The sequence below is a fragment of the Durio zibethinus genome, chromosome 25 (assembly GCF_047325235.1).
Source record: "Durio zibethinus cultivar Kanyao isolate XHJ-2024 chromosome 25, ASM4732523v1, whole genome shotgun sequence".
In the NCBI taxonomy this organism is placed as follows: domain Eukaryota; kingdom Viridiplantae; phylum Streptophyta; class Magnoliopsida; order Malvales; family Malvaceae; genus Durio; species Durio zibethinus.
In genome coordinates this window covers 1307342-1327601 of record NC_143186.1, presented here as the reverse complement: position 1 = coordinate 1327601, position 20260 = coordinate 1307342, and the positions used below count along the sequence as shown (strand labels likewise).

Sequence of the window (20260 nt, the reverse complement as noted above, 5' to 3'; positions counted from 1 at the left end):
ACCATGACACATGTACATGCTTTGACCACCATCAGGACTTATTGGCCCTTAGTCTCGGCATATGCTTTGACTGCCATTGGCACATGCTAGACCTTTGTACGGGTAGTTTCCTCAAACACCATTGGTGCATATTGGGGCATGCACCATTGATGCATGCGTATGGGTATCTTGGGCCCGAGCCATGCACCATGTGTGCACACCCCCCGATCCCAGCATCCATAAAATAATTCAGCTAAAAATTTGATGTGCAAAAAATTTTGTGGCCATTTGAAAAAGGCATCCCCATTTCAAACACTTGAATGGCTATTGGCTATGAACCTATAAAAGCTCTTATGTTCTTTAAAGGTGTGTGAATTGTCAAGGATCTTTGATGAATAGGTGGCTAATATAAGGGCCAAGGACAGCACCCATAGCACATCATGTGTGCACACCTCTAGCCATCACATCTAATCATCGAAAACCCTAATACCACCAGTTAGGCTCTCCAATGATGCTCTGATAATGGTGCCCCAGATAAAAAAATGCAACACTAGTACATGGCTAAGCCCAGCATATACACCATGGCCCAAAATCAAACTTTAACCAAAGCCTCAACCATCAATGGCCTATGTTGGCACATGGTGTGGGCACATGCCTCGACCATCATCGGCACAAGTTAAACATTGGTACGGGCACTTACCTTGACCACCATCACCATAAGTTAGCCCTTGGTATAGGCACTTGTCTCGACCACCATCGACACATGTTGGACCACTACCAGTACATGCTGGCCCTTGTATGGGCACTTACCTCAATCACCATCAGCACATGTTAGCCCTCTGTATGGGCACAAACTTTGATCAGCATTAGCACAATCTAGACTTGGTATGGGCACATACCTCATCCAACATCAGTAAAAGTTAGCCCTTGGTGTAGGCAGTTGCTTTGAACACTATCGCCATATGCTAAGCCTTAGTATGGGAATATGCCTCAGCCACGATCAGCACCTATGAACCCTTGATGTAGGATATGCCTATTTGAAGAAAGTGTCCTCATTTTAGACACTTTAATATCTATTACTAGCATTTGTAAAATCTCTCATACTCTTTAGAGGGTGGTTGTCCGAGCTTCCATTCGCCCCACAAGGGGGAATAGGTGGGCATGATTGGCCTATCGTCATGTACATCGACGGTAATGTACCTAGTGCAAAATCTAGGTCATGCATTCCTTTTGACCATTTTGTCTGGTGATTGGTTGCTTCGATGAGTCATAGGTACCCACGATCTCGATCGATTGGCTTGCATATGGAAAAGAAAAAGTCAAGCTCAAGCCTGTGCCTATGGTTGATGTTGTCTAGACCCTCCACCTAGTCCCTGAATTAGGCAACAACATGATAAGGTGGTGCAAGTAAAAGATGCAGTTATGGCTTGGCTTGGCCAAGTCTCTCAGGTATTTGGTAGTCTTATGGTACCTTCTTGTAGACCATAAAAAAGCCTTGGCTTGGCCAAGCTTGTGCATGCAGTCGATGCTACCCAAGACCTTAGGAACAGGTCCTTTAATTAGGTAACATCCCTTTGGGGTGGTGATAGTAGAGTTTACATGTGTGACTTTGGCCAGACCAAGCATTGGTGTTGACATGCCATTGTTGCTTGTTGGATGGCAAGGGTAGTCTCATGGCCCTTGCTTGTGTTTTTTCCATGCCAAGAGGTTATGGAATGGCCTCATACATCATTTTCTCTGCTTGCTCATCGAGTAATCGATCAGAGGCATTATGGACTATTGTGCGTGGATGTTGCCACTTGTACGTAATGGCCATATGAGTGGTGCTATGGTTCTATATGTTATTAGGCTCCATGTTTCATGCATCAAATTATTGACCTATCATCCTCTTCAATCTCCCCCATCTGGTCATCATAAATGGGGGTGCAATTAGGATCCTATGTTGTATACCAAAATCAATGGAAACTGAATGTCTTACCATTTCTTATTCATCTTATGTCCTTAGGGGCTATAGGTCAGACCTCAATCGTGCCCCATGTCCTAAGCGTGCCACCCAAACCTTTATGGCTACATTAGTGTACTGGTGTTTGATCATATTCTCAAATGCAAAACATTTTGTGTACGCAGGCTCTTAGCCCTTGTTCATTTGATGCCGTGCATTTCATGTGCTCAACAATTATGCTCATTGTTGGCTTTCTCCATCATTTGATCAGTGCATTAAGGCCTATGTAGTGCCAATGTCTTAAAAGAATGCTACCTAGTTGATCTGCCAATAGTCATATGCTTGTTTCAAAGATTAAGCCACACATGTATAAGTATAAAGTAATTCAAATCGTGAAATTATGAATGGCTCATTAAATTAGTTATAATTTGTTTGACAGTATCTATTACTTAGATAATCATAGTAATTCTAAAACTAATACATGTAACAAATCTCAACTTCTGGAAGGGATGCATTTATTAGATAAAAAGTCGATGTAAGCTTAGCCCGCTACTCTGATAATTCATGATAACTTGACAGATTTCACAGCCTTTATGCTGACAACACATCATTCAAATGTTTACCCTTTCAACTTTTGATGGTAAGATAATGGCCTATTATGGTGGTGATGGGTGATAGAGAATTAGGGTTTGATTTCGAAGAAGGAGCCTGAGAAATGGCTACCACATCTAAGGAAGGTAATAGGCGTGTAAATTACATAATCCCGACAATGGGAGGTAGTGACAATAAATAACAATACTAGGCTCTATGAGTTTGGTAATTAGAATGAGTACAATCTAAATCCCTTAACAAAGATCCATTGGAAGGCAAGTCTGGTGCCAACAACAGTGGTAATTCCAGCTCTAATAGGGTATATTTAAGTTATTGTAGTTAAAAAGCTCATAATTGGAACTAGGGTTAGGTCATTTGGTCCACCTCATGGTGAGCACCAATCTATTTGTCCTTACTACCAGTGATGCACTCTAGGCCTTAACTGGCTGAGTCATTCCTCTGATGCTATTACTTTGAAGAAATTAGAGTGCTTAAAGTAGGCCTACACTAGTATACATTAGCATGGGATAACATTATAGGATTTTGGTCCTATTATGTTGGCCTTTAGGATTGAAGTAATGATTAATCGAGATAGTCAAGGGCATTCGCATACATAATCAGAGGTAAAATTCTTGGATTTATAAAAGATGAACAATTTCAAAAGCATTTGCCAAGGATGTTTTCATTAATTAAGAACAAAAGTTGGGGGCTAAAAACTGATCAAATACCATCCTAGTCTCAACCATAAATGATGTCAACTAGGGATCAACAGATGTTACTTTTAGGACTCCGTTGGCACCTTATGAGAAATGAAAGTCTTTGGGTTCTGAGGGAAGTATGGTCACAAAGTTGAAACTTAAAGGAATTGACAGAAAGGCACCACTAGGAGTGGAACCTACAACTTAATTTGACTCAACACAAGGAAACTTTTTAGGTCTAGACATAGTAAAGATTGACAGACTAAGAGCTCTTTCTTGATTCTATAGGTGGTGGTGTATGGTTGTTCTTAATTAGTGGAGTGATTTGTCTGCTTAATTATGTTAAAGAATGAGACCTCAGCCTACTAACTAGCTATGCGGAGGTGATCCTTCATGGCTAGCTTCTTAGAGGAACTATGGCTGCTTAGGCTAAGGAAGTTTGAGGCAATAATATATTTGTGATGCCCTTAGATGTTTTAGGCTACACACGTGCTACATTGATGCATTCAATGAGTCTATAGCCTTGGTTGATAGGTTTAGGTAATCTTTGAAATTTCATCATGATGGGGATAGATCTTTGAAATTGTTGGTCTTCAACAAGGAATTCCTAGTAAACGTGAGTCTTTAGATCATATTGACTATGTCCCTACCTTTTATACACACCACCTGTCATAATGTAGATGGTTCGCTACCCACAACATCATAAGAAATCCACTGAATCATATCATTTAGAGGAAGAAAAAGTCATAACAAGGTTTTCTGTAGGTGAACCTGTGGAAACATCATTGTCAAAACCCACTCAACGAATGACCTATGAATACATTAACAAAACACTAAGAGGGCAAGGGTGCCTCCATGCCCTGAGCTCTTTTAAGCCTTTGGCAGGCCAAATAGTCACTTCATTTCACCTCTTGGGTGGGGAAAATGATTGACGTCATTACCCGTGGTTGAATAATGAATCCCTAGCCTAAATCATACTAAGGAACCAAAATGGAAAAAAGCACGTGCGTTATCACCATCCTATTAGCAATACATGTGCAAGAAGCACTGTGACTCCTTTTGTTGTGAAAAACCAAAATGACTATTGACAATGGATATCTCAGCTGTCGCATCAATGAAAAACATAGCAAAATGTGATACTTGGTGTGACTTGTAGAATCCCATAAGCCATAGAGTCTTTGAATGCAAGTTGCACCCCAAGCCATTAAGCTGAGGCCATGCATGCCTAGGTGTCATGCAGCATCGCCCCTTCCAACACCCCACCCATTAAGCTTTAGGTGAGAGAGCAAAAGATGGCCTTCCATGATCTCATTGGCCGTGGTTGGCCTCAAAGTAAGTCCCTGGCAACAATAATGCCATGATCATTGGTGGTAAAGCTCCTGGCATGCCTCTTTTCCTATGATGCATGCTTATTGTCCACTGGACCCCTCGCATCGCTTGACCAATGCCAACATCGTGACCCCAGGTCAAGTGGGATTACCCACTGAGTTTATGCATTAATAAGTGGATGAAAAGACACTGACCAGGATTCCTCTAGCAATGGTGAGTGAACCAAGAAGAGCCTAGCTTGACAATTAAATGCCCTTAACATCCAAATTGTGGTTTGGAGAAGCATCATCAGTGATAGACTAAGCCTAAGTCCATTACAAAAGGGTGTCAAAAAGGGTGAAAGCCTCATTGTGCCTGGACCCTATAGCACCCTGAGACGCTATTTACGAGTTAGGTTGTTTATGGATACAGCCCTAATCGGGTGGTAAATTCCATATAAGGCTGAATACGGGTGAGAGACCCATAGCCAACAAGTACTATGAGGGAAAGATGAAAAGGAATTTGAAAAGAGAGTCAAAGAATGCTTGAAATTATCAAGAGGGAAGTCGATAAAGGTTGGCAATGTGCCTTAGTCAAATATAGAATGGTGAGAGCCAGTCCATCGATCTTTTCAATGCATTGATTGACATGAGTCATAGTGGTAGCCCAAGCTTAGGCTTTTGATATGCTTGAAAAGACATTGTCACCGTAATCATGGAATGCAGCACACACTATCTCAATATGCCCTAACATCAGCATGCTCTCATCTTGAAACACAAACTAAAGAGTTTAACATGTATGCAAGTCATTGGGCTAGAAAACCTATAATGCATAAGAAAGTTGATTGGTAAGATCCCTCATGGGTGCACTATCGACTGACCTTGATCTTTTAAGAAGGGTTTGAATGTGAGCATACTGTCAGGACTCAAAAGATATTGAACTATGCCTGAGCGGGGCAAAGCTAGAGAAAACTCTTATAGAGGCCCATAATGTACTGATGTGCAAATTATTCCTCTAACTTGGGTATAAGGGCAGAAGACTAATCAAACCATCTAGTAGCTAGTTAACTTCAAAGTTTCCCTTAGGATAGCTAGAGCCCTTAGTGAGTTTTATCGAGTAAAGCCAATGATTAGAGGCATCAAGGGTGCAATGCCCTTGACCTATTCTCAAACTTTAAATGGGTAAGATGGCATAGCTGATTTATTGAGCCATGCCACAAAATCAAGAGCTCCAAGTGGGCCATTTTTGGTAAGCAGAACTAGTGATATAGGATAAACTAGAAGTCAAGTTACAGTGCCTAACTACGTGCTAACCTAGAACTTAGAAAAGGTGTTGGTCAATTAAGACTGTAGGACAGTGGTCATGGAAGTCAAAATTCTTTAAAGAGTGTGTAATAACTCACTTGTCGAATCAACTAGTCTAAAAAATGGATGGCACTTAAGTGCATGACGACACTTAAGTGCATGACCTATACCTGACTGTCAAGGAAAGGGCAGGCCTCGATGAATAAGAAGGCACAGTGGTCATTGCAAAACCCAAGGTGCAAGCCTAGGTAGAGTGGCCATTGATGCAGATCTATTAGGTAGTAGCAAATATTCAAATAAGAACTTTAAAGGCTAAAGAGGGAAAAGGTTCCTCATGAATGACACTTGCACATAGGTTAGTCGATCCAAAGAGATAGGGCAAGCCCATTTGATGGCATGTCTGACGCGAGCCTCAAAAGGGAATCAAGTTAAAATTCCTAAACCTGGACACGATGACTGAAGGTGACATTAAGGAGTTTAGAGATGTCGACAGGGGCCTCGAAAAGAGTTATCATTTTTGTTTAACAACTTATCCACCCTGGAATGGGTCAACTAGAAGTAAGGTCCAGTGACCAAAAAAACACCACACCTTGCATGGTTTCCAGTTTGCCCTTGATGGCCTTTGAAAATCTAGGGGACTTAGTGCAATCCCTACCCAGTCATGCTCATAACCACATCAGGTCTCCAAGGTGAACAGCCTCTGATCGATAGAACAATTTAGGTAAGAAAAGTAGGCAAAATGGTTCTATAACTTTGGGGAAAAGGATTGGCTCTTAAGGCTGGGCACAGGGGTCGCAGTCCCAAATTGTTGACTACTGGTGCACTACTCGAGCTACTCCTATGATGATAGTGGGTTATCACATGTCGACCAGGGAATAGATTGGGAATAGCTCCCTTGGGGGCCTTCATCAGGTAATGAACAATCAACTCAAAATTGGTACAAATAGGGGGAATCTGATTATTTAATTAAAACAAAGCATTGTGATAATCCCTACGGATGCTCACACAATGTGATTTTTGTCCAGTGCTTTGAATGTCAAAGTGAAAAAATTAACCAAGCACGAGTAAACGACATGATTAACTATGACTCTTTTAAGGTGGCCAAATGCCCTATCATTGAATTAGTGACGCACATGAATGGATTAATGAGATTCTCACTATCCCTATCTACTATCTAATGAAGCCACAGCTAAAGGAATGGGTTTGGTAGAATTAGCGGCGAAAGAAAACCTTGTTAAGCTTGACTCTAGTCTAACTTTGTGAAATGACTTGAGAGGTGTAGGATAAGTGGGAGCCCTAGGATGAAATTGAAATACAATTACTTTTAATGTTATGTTACTTATTCCATGAATTGGAGATGGGGCATGACCCTTTCTTTTAGACCTAAACCTAGCCTCGATCGATCAATCCGGGCAAAAGACATTGTTAGGTAGGGAGTTTGGTTATAGTGGCACAACTATTAAAAGATAACACAAGTGTCCTAGGATGAGCTCAATGAGAACAAAAATGTCATGTGGAACAAAAGGGTAAAAGCTCGTTTAATTTTAATTTCTATTACGACTACAAACTATGAACGTGTGGCCTATCAATCTTTTAGACCTTCAAAATTTGAAACTAAAGGTGTCAGAAAAGTTACCACATGGATAACTAGCTATGGTAGCCAAGCATTCATAGTGACATTACTTTTGATCCTTTTATGTTAGCTCTTCCTATCATTGTGAAGCAGAATTCACCTAGTGTTAGATTGTTCACCCACTAATAGGGAACATGAGCAGGGTTTATATCATCATGAGAAAGGTTAGTTTTACCCTATTGGTGGTAGTGTCACAATAGTAATTCAACCTAATACAAAATGAACTATTGATTCACATAATTGGTCATCAAACTTTGTTGAAAAGTTAAAGGTTGAAGCTACCATGCAATGGATTATGACTGAATGCCTCTAAGCTAGAATTTGGGCTAGAAGCAACGTAAAGGTTTTTCACCTAATTTTTGACCCACTGATGTGTCATAGGTGTAACTTCAGCAATAGACAAGCCACACAAGCCTTTGTGAAGCTCAATTCCCACCGTGTGGTAGGTAGAATCCTTTACAAATGACTTAAATATGTGATGGGGTATTGTAAGTGGTAGAGTGTCCTTACTACCATAATCCACTAAGATCCAACCCTTTGTCATTTTGATTTATGCCTCCCCTTCCCCATAGCAACTGAAGCCCTCCCACTTCATTTTTTTACACTACACCCTTATGAGGTTAGGGATGAATGGTGTTCTCTATTGTAACTGATTAGCCTAGGCAATGACATCCCTTCCTCAAACATCCAAGTAAATGACAACTAAAGGCTTTCAATATTCATTACAAAGATGGGCTCACCTTTGGAGTGAGCACTTGCCTCAAACTCCTCCTACCCTCACACATTGGCCTTGATGCGGGTGGGTTATTGCCTCAGACACCATCACCAGATGCTGGCCCATTATTGCCTCAAATGCCATCAATGGATGTTGGCACCTTGGTGTGGGTGGGATGTTGACTTAAAAACCATTGCCAGATGCTAGCGCTTGGGGTGGACATTTGCCTCAACCACTGACCACACAAGGGGGCCCTTTGTACGGGTTGTTTCCTCAAACACCTCTTTGGTAAATGCTAGCACTTGGCACAGGTTGTTGCCTTGGACACCCTTTTGGTAGTTGTTGGCACTTGGTGTGGTATGTGTACCATAACCATCCCACCCAAGGCATTTGTTTGCTCTTTGATTGCCATTTGCACTAAATGACACTTGGTGTATATGTCACTAGTTATGGTCGTAAGCCAAACTCCATGTGGCCTTGGATAGGGAATGGACTCTGCTTGCCTAAGTTAGCCTATAAAACTCAAGTGCTCAACATAATTCTAGCTTGTTAAACATTGTCCTATAGTACCGAGCCTTCTAGAAGCCTACCAATTTGATCTAAACCATGACAGTGTTTAGGTGTGCCTACACCTAGGGCTGACCATGTGCTTACACCTCAATCATCAATACTCGTACTTGGGTCTGACTATGTCCTCATGCGTCACTGACTAATGCTTACACCTGGGCCTAGCTTAATTCTATCGAACTTGAACACCATGCCTGAGACTCTGGAATATTGATCACTACCCATACCATTATTTTGAGCTAGTTCCCTATGACCTAAGCCTCTAGTAGGCCTCAAGGCCTGGTCCCTTACCTCTTAAACCATCTCTCACTAAAACCTCTGAGCATGGATCAACTTACGGACCATTATACATGTACATGCCTTAATCACATCAAGACATGTTGGCCTTTGGTCTCAACACATGCTTCGACCACCATCAACACATGTTAGGGCATGCACCACCATGCATATCCTAGGCTTGGGCCATGTATGGGTTTAGGCACATCTTCATGTTTTTGCCATGCCAATGCCATTTTTATGGCTTGTAAATTCATATAAGTGCTCACAAACACCCACACCTAAGCCTGTCTCAATTTTGTTAAACATCAACATCGTGTTTGAGCCTCTCGAGTCTTGATTACTACCCATACCATTATCTTAGGCTAGTTCCCATGACCTAGGCCTCTAGTAGGCCTCAAGACTTGGTCCTCTAGGCTGTTGAAGCCTATCCTGTTAAAACCCCTAGGCCTAGACAAGTTTGTAGTATGTGACACATACACATGCCTTAACCACTATCGGGGTATCTTGGTATGGTCTCAACACATGCTTTAACTACCATTGAGACATGCTGGCCCTTTGTTTGGGTGGTTCCCTTGAACATAATTGGCACATGTTGGGCCATGTACCATGTACAGGTATGTTGAGCTCGAGCTATGCACCATGTACCCCATGATTAGGTAGTGGGTGGGTTTAGGCACATCTTCACATTTTTGCCTTTCCATTACCATTTTTATGGCTTGTAAATTCATATAATGGTCCCCTAAGCCTTTATGTGAAGTTTCATGGCAAGATGACTCATTTTTTATTTTTCATGATTTTTAAAATTTTTTATAGTTCAGGATTTTCTTAAAATTTTTTTAGATGGAGTTTTGGCTCCAAATTTGGTATACGTCATCATTGTATTTTTTTTAGCATCCATAAAAAAATTCAACTAAAAAATTGAAGTATAGAAGATTTTGTGGCCATTTGAAAAAAACATCTCAATTTCAAACACTTGATGGCTACCGGCTACTAACTTATAAAAACTATTGTGCTCATTAAGGGGGTGTGAGTTGTCAAGGTTCCTTGAGGGATAGGGGGCTAATATAAGGGACAAGGACCAGCACACATCATACATCATGTGTGGATGCCCTTCAACCCTCTACCCCCAATTGTCAGAACCCCTAATGTTGTCAATCAAGTTCTTTAGCAATGCACCAACAAATGTTACCCAAGGTAAAAAAATACAACACCAGTACATGCCTGAGCCTAGCATGTGCTTTATGGCCCAGAATAAAACTTCAACCTATGCCTTAACCATTAACGACCCATGCTAGCGCATGGTGTGGGCACATATTTTAACCATCATCGATACAAGCTATCTTTTGGTGCAGGCATTTGCCTTAACTACTATCAGTACAAGCTAGCCCTTGGTATGGGCACTTATCTTGAACACCATCGACACATGCTAGCCCTTAGTGTAAGAACCTACATCAATCAGCATTGGCATAATCTGGGCTTGGTGCAGGCACATGCCTCGATCAGCATCGGTAGAGCATGGCCATTACTACAGGCAGTTGCCTTGAACACTATCACTACATGCTGGGCCTTGGTGCAGGTACATGCCTCAACCACCCTGAGCACTTATGTACCATCAGTGTGGGTTATGCCTATTTGAAAAAAGTGTCCCTATTTTAGACACTTTAATATCTACTACTAGCATATCTGTAAACTAACTCATGCTCTTTAAGGGGTGGTTGTCCAGGCCCCCTTTCCCCCCATAAGGGGAGTAGGTGTACGTGATGGGTCTATCATTATGCACATCCATAGGAACATCCTTGGAGCAAAATTCAGGCCATACATGCCTTTTGGCCATTTAGTCTAGCAATTGGTTGCTTCAGTGACTCATAAACACCTAGGGCTTCGATTGGTTGGCATGTATGCAGTAGAGCTCAAGCCTGTGCCTGCAGCTAATGCTACCTCAGATGCTAAGTGAAGTCCATAAATCAAGCAATGGCTTTATAGAGTGGTGTAAGTAAAAGTTACAGTACAGGTTTGGCCTAGCCAAGTTTTTCAAGTATTTGGCAATCTCGTAGTCCCTTCTCATTGACCACAAAAATGCCTTAGCCTGGCCAAGCTCGTGCACATAGCTGATGCTGCCCAAGACCCTAGGAGCAAGTCCCTAAATTGGGCAATGTCCCTCTAGGGTGGTGACAGTAGAGTTTATGTATGCTATCTCAACCAAACCAAGCATTGATGGTGTTATGTCATTGTTGCCTGTTGGATGGCAAAGGCAGCCTCGTGGCCCTTGATTGTGTTTTTCCCATGCTAAACAGTTGTGGCATGACCTTGTACATCATTTTTCCGCTTATTCATCAAGTAATCGATTGGGTGCATTGTGGACTAGCGTGCATGGATGCTGCCACTTGTATGCAATGGGCATATGAGTGGTGCTATGGTTGCACATGTTGGTAGCCTCCATGCTCAATGCATTCAACTATCGACCCATCATCCTCTTTAATCTCCATTCATGTGGTCATCGTACTTTGAAGATGTAATTGGGAACCTATACTGCATACCTAAATTGATGGAAATCAAATGTCTTGCCATCCCTTATCTGTCTTATGTCTTTTGAGGCTATGAGTTGGACCTCAATCATGCCCTAAGTCTTAAGTGTGCCACCCAAACCTCCATGGCTGCATTGGTGCATTAGTGTTTGATCATGCTCTCAAATGCATAATGTTTTATGGGTGTGGGCTCCTAGCCCATGTTCATTCGATGCCATGCATTTCATTTGCTTGACACTTGTGCTACATGTTGACTCTCTTTGTCACTCAGTAGGTGTAATAAGGCCCACACAGTGCCAATGTCTTAAAAGAATGCTATCTGGTTGATCCTGCCAGTAGTCATATCTTGTCTCAAAGATTAAGCCATGCATGTGTATGTATGAACTAATTCAGGCTGTGAAACTATGAATGGCTCATTAATTCAATTATAGTTTGTTTGATGGTATCTGCTACTCGAATAATTATAGTAATTCTAGAGTTAATATGTGCAACAAAGCTTGACTTTTATAAAGGATGCATATATTGGATAAAAGGTTGTTACAGGCTTTCCCTGTTGCTCTTATGATTCATGATAACTTGACAGATCAGATAGCCTTTGTGTTGGTGATGCATCATTCAAATTTCTACCCTATCAACTTTTGATGGTAAGATAGTGGCCTATTATAGTGGTGACAGGTGATGGAGAATTAGGGTTCAATTCTAGAGAGGGAGCCTAAGAAACAGCTACCACATCCAAGAAAAGTAGTAGGCACACAAATTACCCAATCCTGAGATAGGGAGGTAGTGACAATAAATAACAATACTGAGTTCTAGGAGTCTGGTAATTGGAATGAATAAAATTTAAATCTCTTAATGAGGATCCATTGAAGGGTAAGTCTAGTGCTAGCAGCCAAGGTAATTCTAGCTCCAACAACATATATTTAAGTTGTTGTAGTTAAAAATCTCATAATTGGAACTAGGGTTAGGTCATTCGGCTCACCTCACGGTGAGCATCAATCTGCTCATCCCTACTACTGATGATGCACTCTTGGCCTTAACTAGTGGGTCATTCCTCTAGTATTGTTACTTTGAAAAAATTAGAGTGCTCAAAGAAAGCCTACACTTGTATGCATTAGCATGAGATAACATCATAGGATTTCAATCCTAATGTGTTGGCCTTCGAGATCAGTGTAAAGATTAATAGGGACAATTAAGGGCATTCATATTTCATAGTCAGAGGTGAAATTCTTAGATTTATGAAAGATGGACAACTATGAAAGCATTTGCCAAGGATGTTTTCATTAATCAAGAATGAAAGTTAGGGGCTCAAAGATGATCAGATACCATCATAGTCTCAAACATAATCAATGTCAATAAAGGATCGATGGATGTTACTTTTTTAACTTCACCAACACCTTATGAGAATTCAAAGTCTTTGGGTTCAAGGGGAGTATGCTTGTAGGGCTAAAACTTAAAGGAATTGATGGAAAGGCACCATCAAGAGTGGTGCTTGTAGCTTAATTTGACTCAACACGGGGAAATTTACCAGGTCCAAACATAGTAAGGATTGACAGACTAAGAGCTTTTTCTTGATTCTATAGGTGGTGGTGCATGGTCGTTCTTAGTTGGTGAAGCGATTTGTCTAGTTAATTCTATTAACAAACGAGACCTTAGCCTGCTAGTTAGCTACACAAAGGTGATCTTTTGTGGCTAGCTTCTTAGAGGGACTATGGCCACTTAGGCCAAGGAAGTTTGAGGCAATAATAGGTCTATGATGCCCTTAGAAGTTTTGGGTTGCATGCATGCTACAATGATGTATTCAACGGGTCTATAACCTTGGTCGATAGGCCTAGATAATCTTTAAAATTTCATCATGATAGGGATAGATCATTGTAATTATTGGTCTTGAGTGAGGAATTCCTACTAAGCACAAGTCATCAACTCGCGTTGACTACATCCCTACCCTTTGTGCATATCACCCGTCACTTTTACTGATTGAATGGTTTGGTAAAGTGTTTGGATCACAACAACATAGATGCTTCACTACCTGTGACGTCACCAGAAGTTCACTATACCTTATCATTTAAGGGAAGGAGAAGTCATAACAAGGTTTCTGTAGGTGAACTTGAGGAAATATCATTGTCAAAACCCATTCAACGAATGATCTACAAATATGTTAATGAAACATCAAGGGGTGACGGTGCTTTCGTGCCCTGAGCCCCTTTCAACCTTTTAGGCAGGTGAAATGATCGACGTCATCATCTGTGGCTGAATAAAAAACCCTCAACATGAATTGCACTAAGGAATCAAAATTAAAAAAAGCACATGCACTTTTGTCACCCCATTCACGGTGCATGTGCGGGCGGCATTGTGACTCTTTTTGTCATGAAAAACCAAAATGATATGGGCAATGGATATCTTGGCTCTCGCATTAATGAAGAGAGTAGCAAAATGCAACACTTGGTGTGAATTGCAGAATCTTGTGAACCATTGAGTCTTTGAATGCAAGTTCTACCCTAAGCCATTAGGTCGAGGGCACGTTTAACTGGGTGTCATGCATTGTTACCCCTTCCAACCCCCCACCCATAAGGCTCTAGATGAAGGGGCAAAAGATGACCTCCCACAATCTCATTAGTCATGTTGGCCTAAAAGCAAGTCCCTGGCAACAATAGTGCCATGTCTATTTATGGCAAAGCTTTCGGTGTGCCTCATCTTCGGTGATGTGCGCTTGTTGTCCATTTGGACCCCATCAGACCCCTCGCATTGCAAACCCACATTAGGCGAGATTACCCACTGAGTTTAGGCATATCAATATGCAAAGGAAAATAAACTTACTAGGATTCCCCTAGTAACGGTAAGTGAACTAGGAATTATAGTATGGAGAAGCATCTTCAATGATGGACCAGGCACAAGTCCCCTAAAAAAGGGTGCCAGAGAGGGTGAGAGCCTTGTTGTGCCTAGACCCTATCACACCATGAGGCATAGTTCAGAAGTTGGATTGTTTGGGAATGTAGCCCCAATTAGGTCGTAAATTCCATCCAAGGCTGAATATGGGCGAGAGATGGATACCAAACAATTACCATGAGGGAATGATGAAAAAAACTTTAAAAAAAAGTCAAAGAGTGCTTGAAATTGTCGATAGGGAACTAAATAGGGGCCAATGATGTGCCTCGATTGGATGTGGAATGATGAGAGCCAGTCTATCGATCAGCTCAAAGGCATGGATCGATACAAGTCACTATGGCCTAAGCTCAGGCTTTCAATATACCCACGAAGATGTCTTCACCATGATCATGGAATGTAGCACGCTTCATCTTAGAGTTCTTGGCACCGATGTGCTCCTCATGTTGGGTTGTGAGCTCCCCATCCAGCCCATCTTGAAACACGGACCAGGGAGTCTGACATTTGTATGAATCAACAGGCTAGAAAACCCATAAGGCATAAGGAAGCTGATTGGCAAGATCCCTCATTAGTGCACTATCGATCAACCTTAATCTTCTGAGAAAGGTTTGAGTGTGAGCATGCCTATCCAAACCTCAAAGATGGTGAACTATGCTTGAGTGGGGCAAAGTTAGAGGAAACTCTAGTAGAGGCCCACAGTGATATTAATGTGTAAATCATTTGCCTAACTTAGGTATAGGTGTGAAAGACTAATTAAACCATCTAGTAGTTTATTCCCTTCGAAGTTTCCCTTAGGATAGCTAGAGCCTTTAGTGAGTTCTATCAAGTAAAGCCAATGATTAAAGGCATCATGGGTGCAATGGCCTAGACCTATTCTCAAACTTTAAATAGGTAGGATAGCGCAGTTGCATCATTAAGTCATGCCATAAAATCAAGAGCTCGAAGTGAGACATTTTTGGTAAGTAGAACTAGCAATACAGGATGAAGTAAAAGCTAGGTTACAGTGCAACTATGCTTTTACCTAGAACCCACAAGAGGTGTTGGTGGATTAAGACAGTAGGATGGTGGTCATGGAAGTTAAAATCTGTTAAGGAATGTGTAACAACTCACCTGCCAAATCAACTAGCCTAAAAATGGATGGCACTTAACCGAACAACTTATACCTGACTATCGAGGCAAAGGCCAAGCCTCAATGAGTAGGAGGGTGAAGTGGTTGCCGTAAAACCTAATGTGCAAGCCCAGATAGAGTAGCCGTTAGTGTAGATCTTGGTGGTAGTAGCAAATATTCAAATGAGAACTTTGAAAGCCGAAGAGGGGAAAGATTCCATGTGAATGGCACTTGCATATGGGTTAGTCAATCCTAAAAGATAGGGGAAGCCCATTGACAGTGCATCTAGCATGAGCTTAAAAAAAGAATCGGGTTAAAATTCTTGAACCAGGATATGATAGTTAATAGCAATGTTAAGGAGTCTAAAGACATTGGCGGGGGCCTTGGGAAAAGTTATCCTTTCTGTTTAATGGCCTACCCACCATGGAAATGACTTAGTCGAAGGTAGTCTAGCAACTAGAAGAGTACTTCACATTGCATGGCATCTAGTGTGCCCCCTATGCCCCTTTGAAAATTCAAAAGATCAAGTGCCGTCAGCATGTAGTCATACTTATAACAACATTAAGTCTCCAAGGTGAATAGCCTCTTGTCAATGGAATAATGTAGGTAAGGGAAGTCAGCAAAATGGATTCATAACCTTGAGAAAAGGATTGGCTTTAAAGGCTAGCACTCTTGAAGCTACTCCTATAGTGAAAGTGGGTTACCACGTGCTGGCCAGGGGATGGATTGGGAATGGCTCTCTTGGGGGCTTTCCACAAGCGATGAATAATCGACTCAAAACTGGTATAAACAAAGGGATCTGACTGTTTATTTGAAACAAAACATTGTGATGGTCCCTGCAAATGCTCACACAATGTAATTTCTACCAAGTGCTTTGAATGTCAAAGTGAAGAAATTCAACCAAGCGTAGATAAATGATAGAAGTAATTATGACTCTCTTAAGGTAGCCAAATGCCTTATCATCTAATTAGTGATATGAATGAACAAATAAATGAGATTCCCATAGTCCTTATCTACTATCCAGTGAAACTACAACCAAGGGAATTGGCTTTGTTAAATCAACAAGGAAAGAAGATCCTATTCAACTTGACTCTAGTTTGACTTTGTGAAATGACTTGAGATGTGTCGGATTAGTGGGAGCCCTCAGGCGAAATTGAAATACCACTACTTTTAATGTTATTATACTTATTTTGAGAATTAGAGGTGAGGCACAACCCCTTCTTTTGGACCTAAGGCTGGCCTCAATCAGATGATCTGAGTAGAAGACAATGTCAAGTAGGGAGCTTGGCTAAGGCAGCACATCTATTAAAAGATAACGTAGGTGTCCTAAGATGAGCTCAACAAGAACAAAAATCTCATGTGGAACAAAAGGGTAAAAGCTCATTTGATTTTGATTTCTAATATGAATATGAACCATGAAAGATTGGCTTGTCAATCCTTTAGACATTTCAAGTTTGAAGCTAAAGGTGTTAAAAAAGTTACCATAGGGATAACTAGCCTGTGGCAGCCAAGCATTCATAGTGATGTTGCTTTTTAATCCTTTGATGTTGGCTCTTTCTATCATTGTGAAGTAGAATTCACCAAGTGTTGGATTATCCATCCATCAATAAGGAACATAAGTTAGGTTTAGACCATTGTGAGACAAGTTAGTTTTACCCTACTGATGGTAGCATCGCAATGGTAATTCAACCTATTATGAGTGGAATTGTTGATTCACACAATTGGTCATCGCACTTTGTTGAAAAGCCAGTGGTGTGAAGCTACCATGTGCTATATCATGATTGAATGCCTTTAAGTCAGAATCAAGGCTAGAAGTGATGCATGCACCTGCTACCTGATTATCGACCTACGACATGTAGTAGGTGCAGCCCTAGTGATAGGCAAGCTATGCGAGCCTCTTTGGAGCTCAATTACCACCGAGTGGTGGGTAGAATCCTTTGTAGATGACTAAAATTTGTGATGGGGTATTGTAAGTGGCAGAGTGACCTTGCTGCGATGATCCATTAAGATTCAGCCCTTTTTCACTTCAATTCATCCCTCCCCCCTTCACACCCACCGAAGCCCTCTCACTTCATATTTTTACACTACACCTTTAGGGGTTGGGGACAAATGGTGTTCTCCTTTGCAACTGATTGCTTGGGTGATGACATCTCTCCCTTGAGCATCAAAGTAAATGATAATCGAATGCCTTCAGTATTTGTTATAGGGATGGACTTGCCCTCAGTGTGGGCACTTGCCTTGAACTCCTCTTGCCCTCACACGTTGGCCCCTGGTGTGGATAGGTTGTTGCCTTAGACACCGTTGCCAAATGCTAGCTCATTGTTGCCTTAGACACCATCAGTGGATGCTAGCCCCTTGGTGCAGGCATGATGTTACCTTGAACACCATTGCCAGATGCTAGCACTTGGTGCAGCATGCGTACCATGACCCTTCCACCTAAGGCATTTGTCTACCCCTCAATTGCCATCAGCACAAAATGATGCTCAATGCATGTGTCACTGGCTCTACTCTCAAGCCAAACTCTATACAGCCTTGGATAGGGAATTGACTCTGCCTATCTAAGTCAACCTATAAAACACAAGTGCTCAAGATAACTTTAACTTGTCAATCATTGTACTATAGTACTGGGCCTTCTAGAAGGCCATAAATCTATTTCGAACAACGACTGTGTTCAAGTGTACCTGTACTTGGGTCTGACCATGTACCTACGCCATGATCATCAATGCCTACACTTGAGTCTAATTGTGTCCTCGAGTATCCCTCACAAGCGCCCACACTTAGGCCTAACTCAATTCTATCAAACCTTTACACCATGCTTGAGACTCTAGGGTCTTGATCATTGCCCATACCATTGTTTTAGGCCAGTTCCCTATGACCTAGGCCTCTAATAGGCCTCAAGGCCTGGTCTACCTTGCCATAACATCTTGTCTTACTAGAATCCCCAAGCATGGACCAGCTTGCTAACCATGGCACATTCACATGACTCGATCACCACAAGATGTGTTGGCCCTTAGCATTGGTACATGCTTCAACCACCAGTGGCACATGCTAGCCCTTTGTGCAGATAGTTCCCTTAAACACCATCAGCACAAGCTGGGCCATGCACCATATGTGGGGATCTTAGGCCCAAGCCGTACACCATGTGTACCATGATCAAGCAATGGGTGGGTCTAGGCACATGCTTCGATTACTATCAGCACATGCTAGCCCTTTTGTGTGGGGAGTTCCCTTGAACACCATAGACATGTATTAAGGCACGCACCATGCACGGGTATCCTGGGCTAACGTCGTGAACCATGTGCACCATAACAGGCAGTGGGTGGGTTCAGGCACATCTTTATATTTCTACAGTGCCAATGCCATTTTTATGGATTGTAAATTCATATAAGCACTCATCATTGCCCGTTCTTAGGCTTGGCTCAATTTTGCCAAAACATGAACACCATGCCTAAGCCTCTTAAGTCCCATCTTTGCCCATACCACTTTTTTAGGCTAGTTCTTTGTAACCTGTGCCTCTAGTAGGCCTCAAGGCCTGGTCCCCCAAGCTGTCAAACCCTATCCCACTAGAACCCTTGGGCATGGACTAGCCGGTAGACCACGAAACATACACATGTTTTGATCACTATTGGAGCATTTTCACCCTTGGTCTAGACACATGCTTCGACTGCCATCGAAACATGCTAGCCTTTTTTACAGGCAATTCCCTTGAATAGCATTGGCATATGCTAAGGCACGCACTATGCATAGATATCCTGGGCCTAAGTCATGCACCATGCATACCACAACTGGATAGTAGGTGGTTTATGCCATATCTTTATATTTTTACTGTGTGAATGCCATTATTATGGCTTGTAAATTCATATAAGTACTCACCAACGCTCACACTTGGGCCTATTCAATTTTGCCGATCATAAACATTGTGCCTAAGCCTTTTGAGTCCCAATCACTACCCATACCACTATTTTGGACTAGTTCCCTATGACTTAGGCCTCTAATAGGCCTCAAGGCTTGGTCTCCCTAGCTATTGAACCTTGTCCCACTAGAACCCTTAGGCCTGGACCAGTTTGCAAACCATGACACATGCACATACCTTGACCACTATAGGGACATGTTGGCCCTTGGTATTAACACCTGCTTCGACTGCCATTGGCACATGCTAGCCCCTTATATGAGTAGTTCCCTCAAACACCATCAGGACATGCTGATGGATGCACCACACTTAGGTAACCTGGGCCCAGGATGGCACCATGCAAACCACAACCAAGTGATGGGTGAGTTTAGGCACATCTTCATATTTTTGCCATGCTAATGCCAATTTTATGGCTTGTAAATTCATATAAGCACTTACCAGCACCCATACCTAGGCTTGTCTTAATTATACTAAACATGAACACCATTCCTGGGCCTCTTAAGTCTCAATCACTACCTATTCCACTATTCTGGGCTAGTTTCCCTCGACTTGGGCCTTCAGTAGGCCTCAAGGCCTAGTCCCCCTGACTATCAGACCCGATCCTGCTAGAACCCCTAGGCTTGGGCTAGCTTACGGTCTGTGACCCATACACATGCCTTGACCACCATCGAGACATGTTAGTCTGTGGTCTCAGCACATGCTTCGACCACTATCAATACATGCTGGCCCTTTGTGTGGGTAATTCCCTCAAACACCATCAGCACATGCTAGGTCGTACACCACATGTAGGTATGCTTAGCCTAAACCACACACTATGTGTA

The 20260-nt window shown here is 42.0% G+C and overlaps 2 non-coding genes and 4 pseudogenes across 2 annotated transcripts; all 6 read left to right on the top strand.

Annotated features, from left to right (window-relative positions):
* Positions 1-2233: 2233 nt before the first annotated feature.
* Positions 2234-3998, top strand: LOC149511449 (18S ribosomal RNA; annotated as a pseudogene).
* Positions 3999-4289: 291 nt separating this feature from the next.
* Positions 4290-4445, top strand: LOC149511448 (5.8S ribosomal RNA; annotated as a pseudogene).
* Positions 4446-4666: 221 nt separating this feature from the next.
* On the top strand, positions 4667-8009 carry LOC149511447 (25S ribosomal RNA). Its single transcript, XR_016333888.1, has one exon. It is a non-coding gene; the product is annotated as a 25S ribosomal RNA (ribosomal RNA).
* Positions 8010-11857: 3848 nt separating this feature from the next.
* Positions 11858-13662, top strand: LOC149511446 (18S ribosomal RNA; annotated as a pseudogene).
* A 257-nt stretch (positions 13663-13919) lies between these two features.
* On the top strand, positions 13920-14075 carry LOC149511445 (5.8S ribosomal RNA; annotated as a pseudogene).
* Positions 14076-14286: 211 nt separating this feature from the next.
* LOC149511444 (25S ribosomal RNA) lies at positions 14287-17564 on the top strand. The gene has a single exon (XR_016333884.1). It is a non-coding gene; the product is annotated as a 25S ribosomal RNA (ribosomal RNA).
* Positions 17565-20260: the final 2696 nt, after the last annotated feature.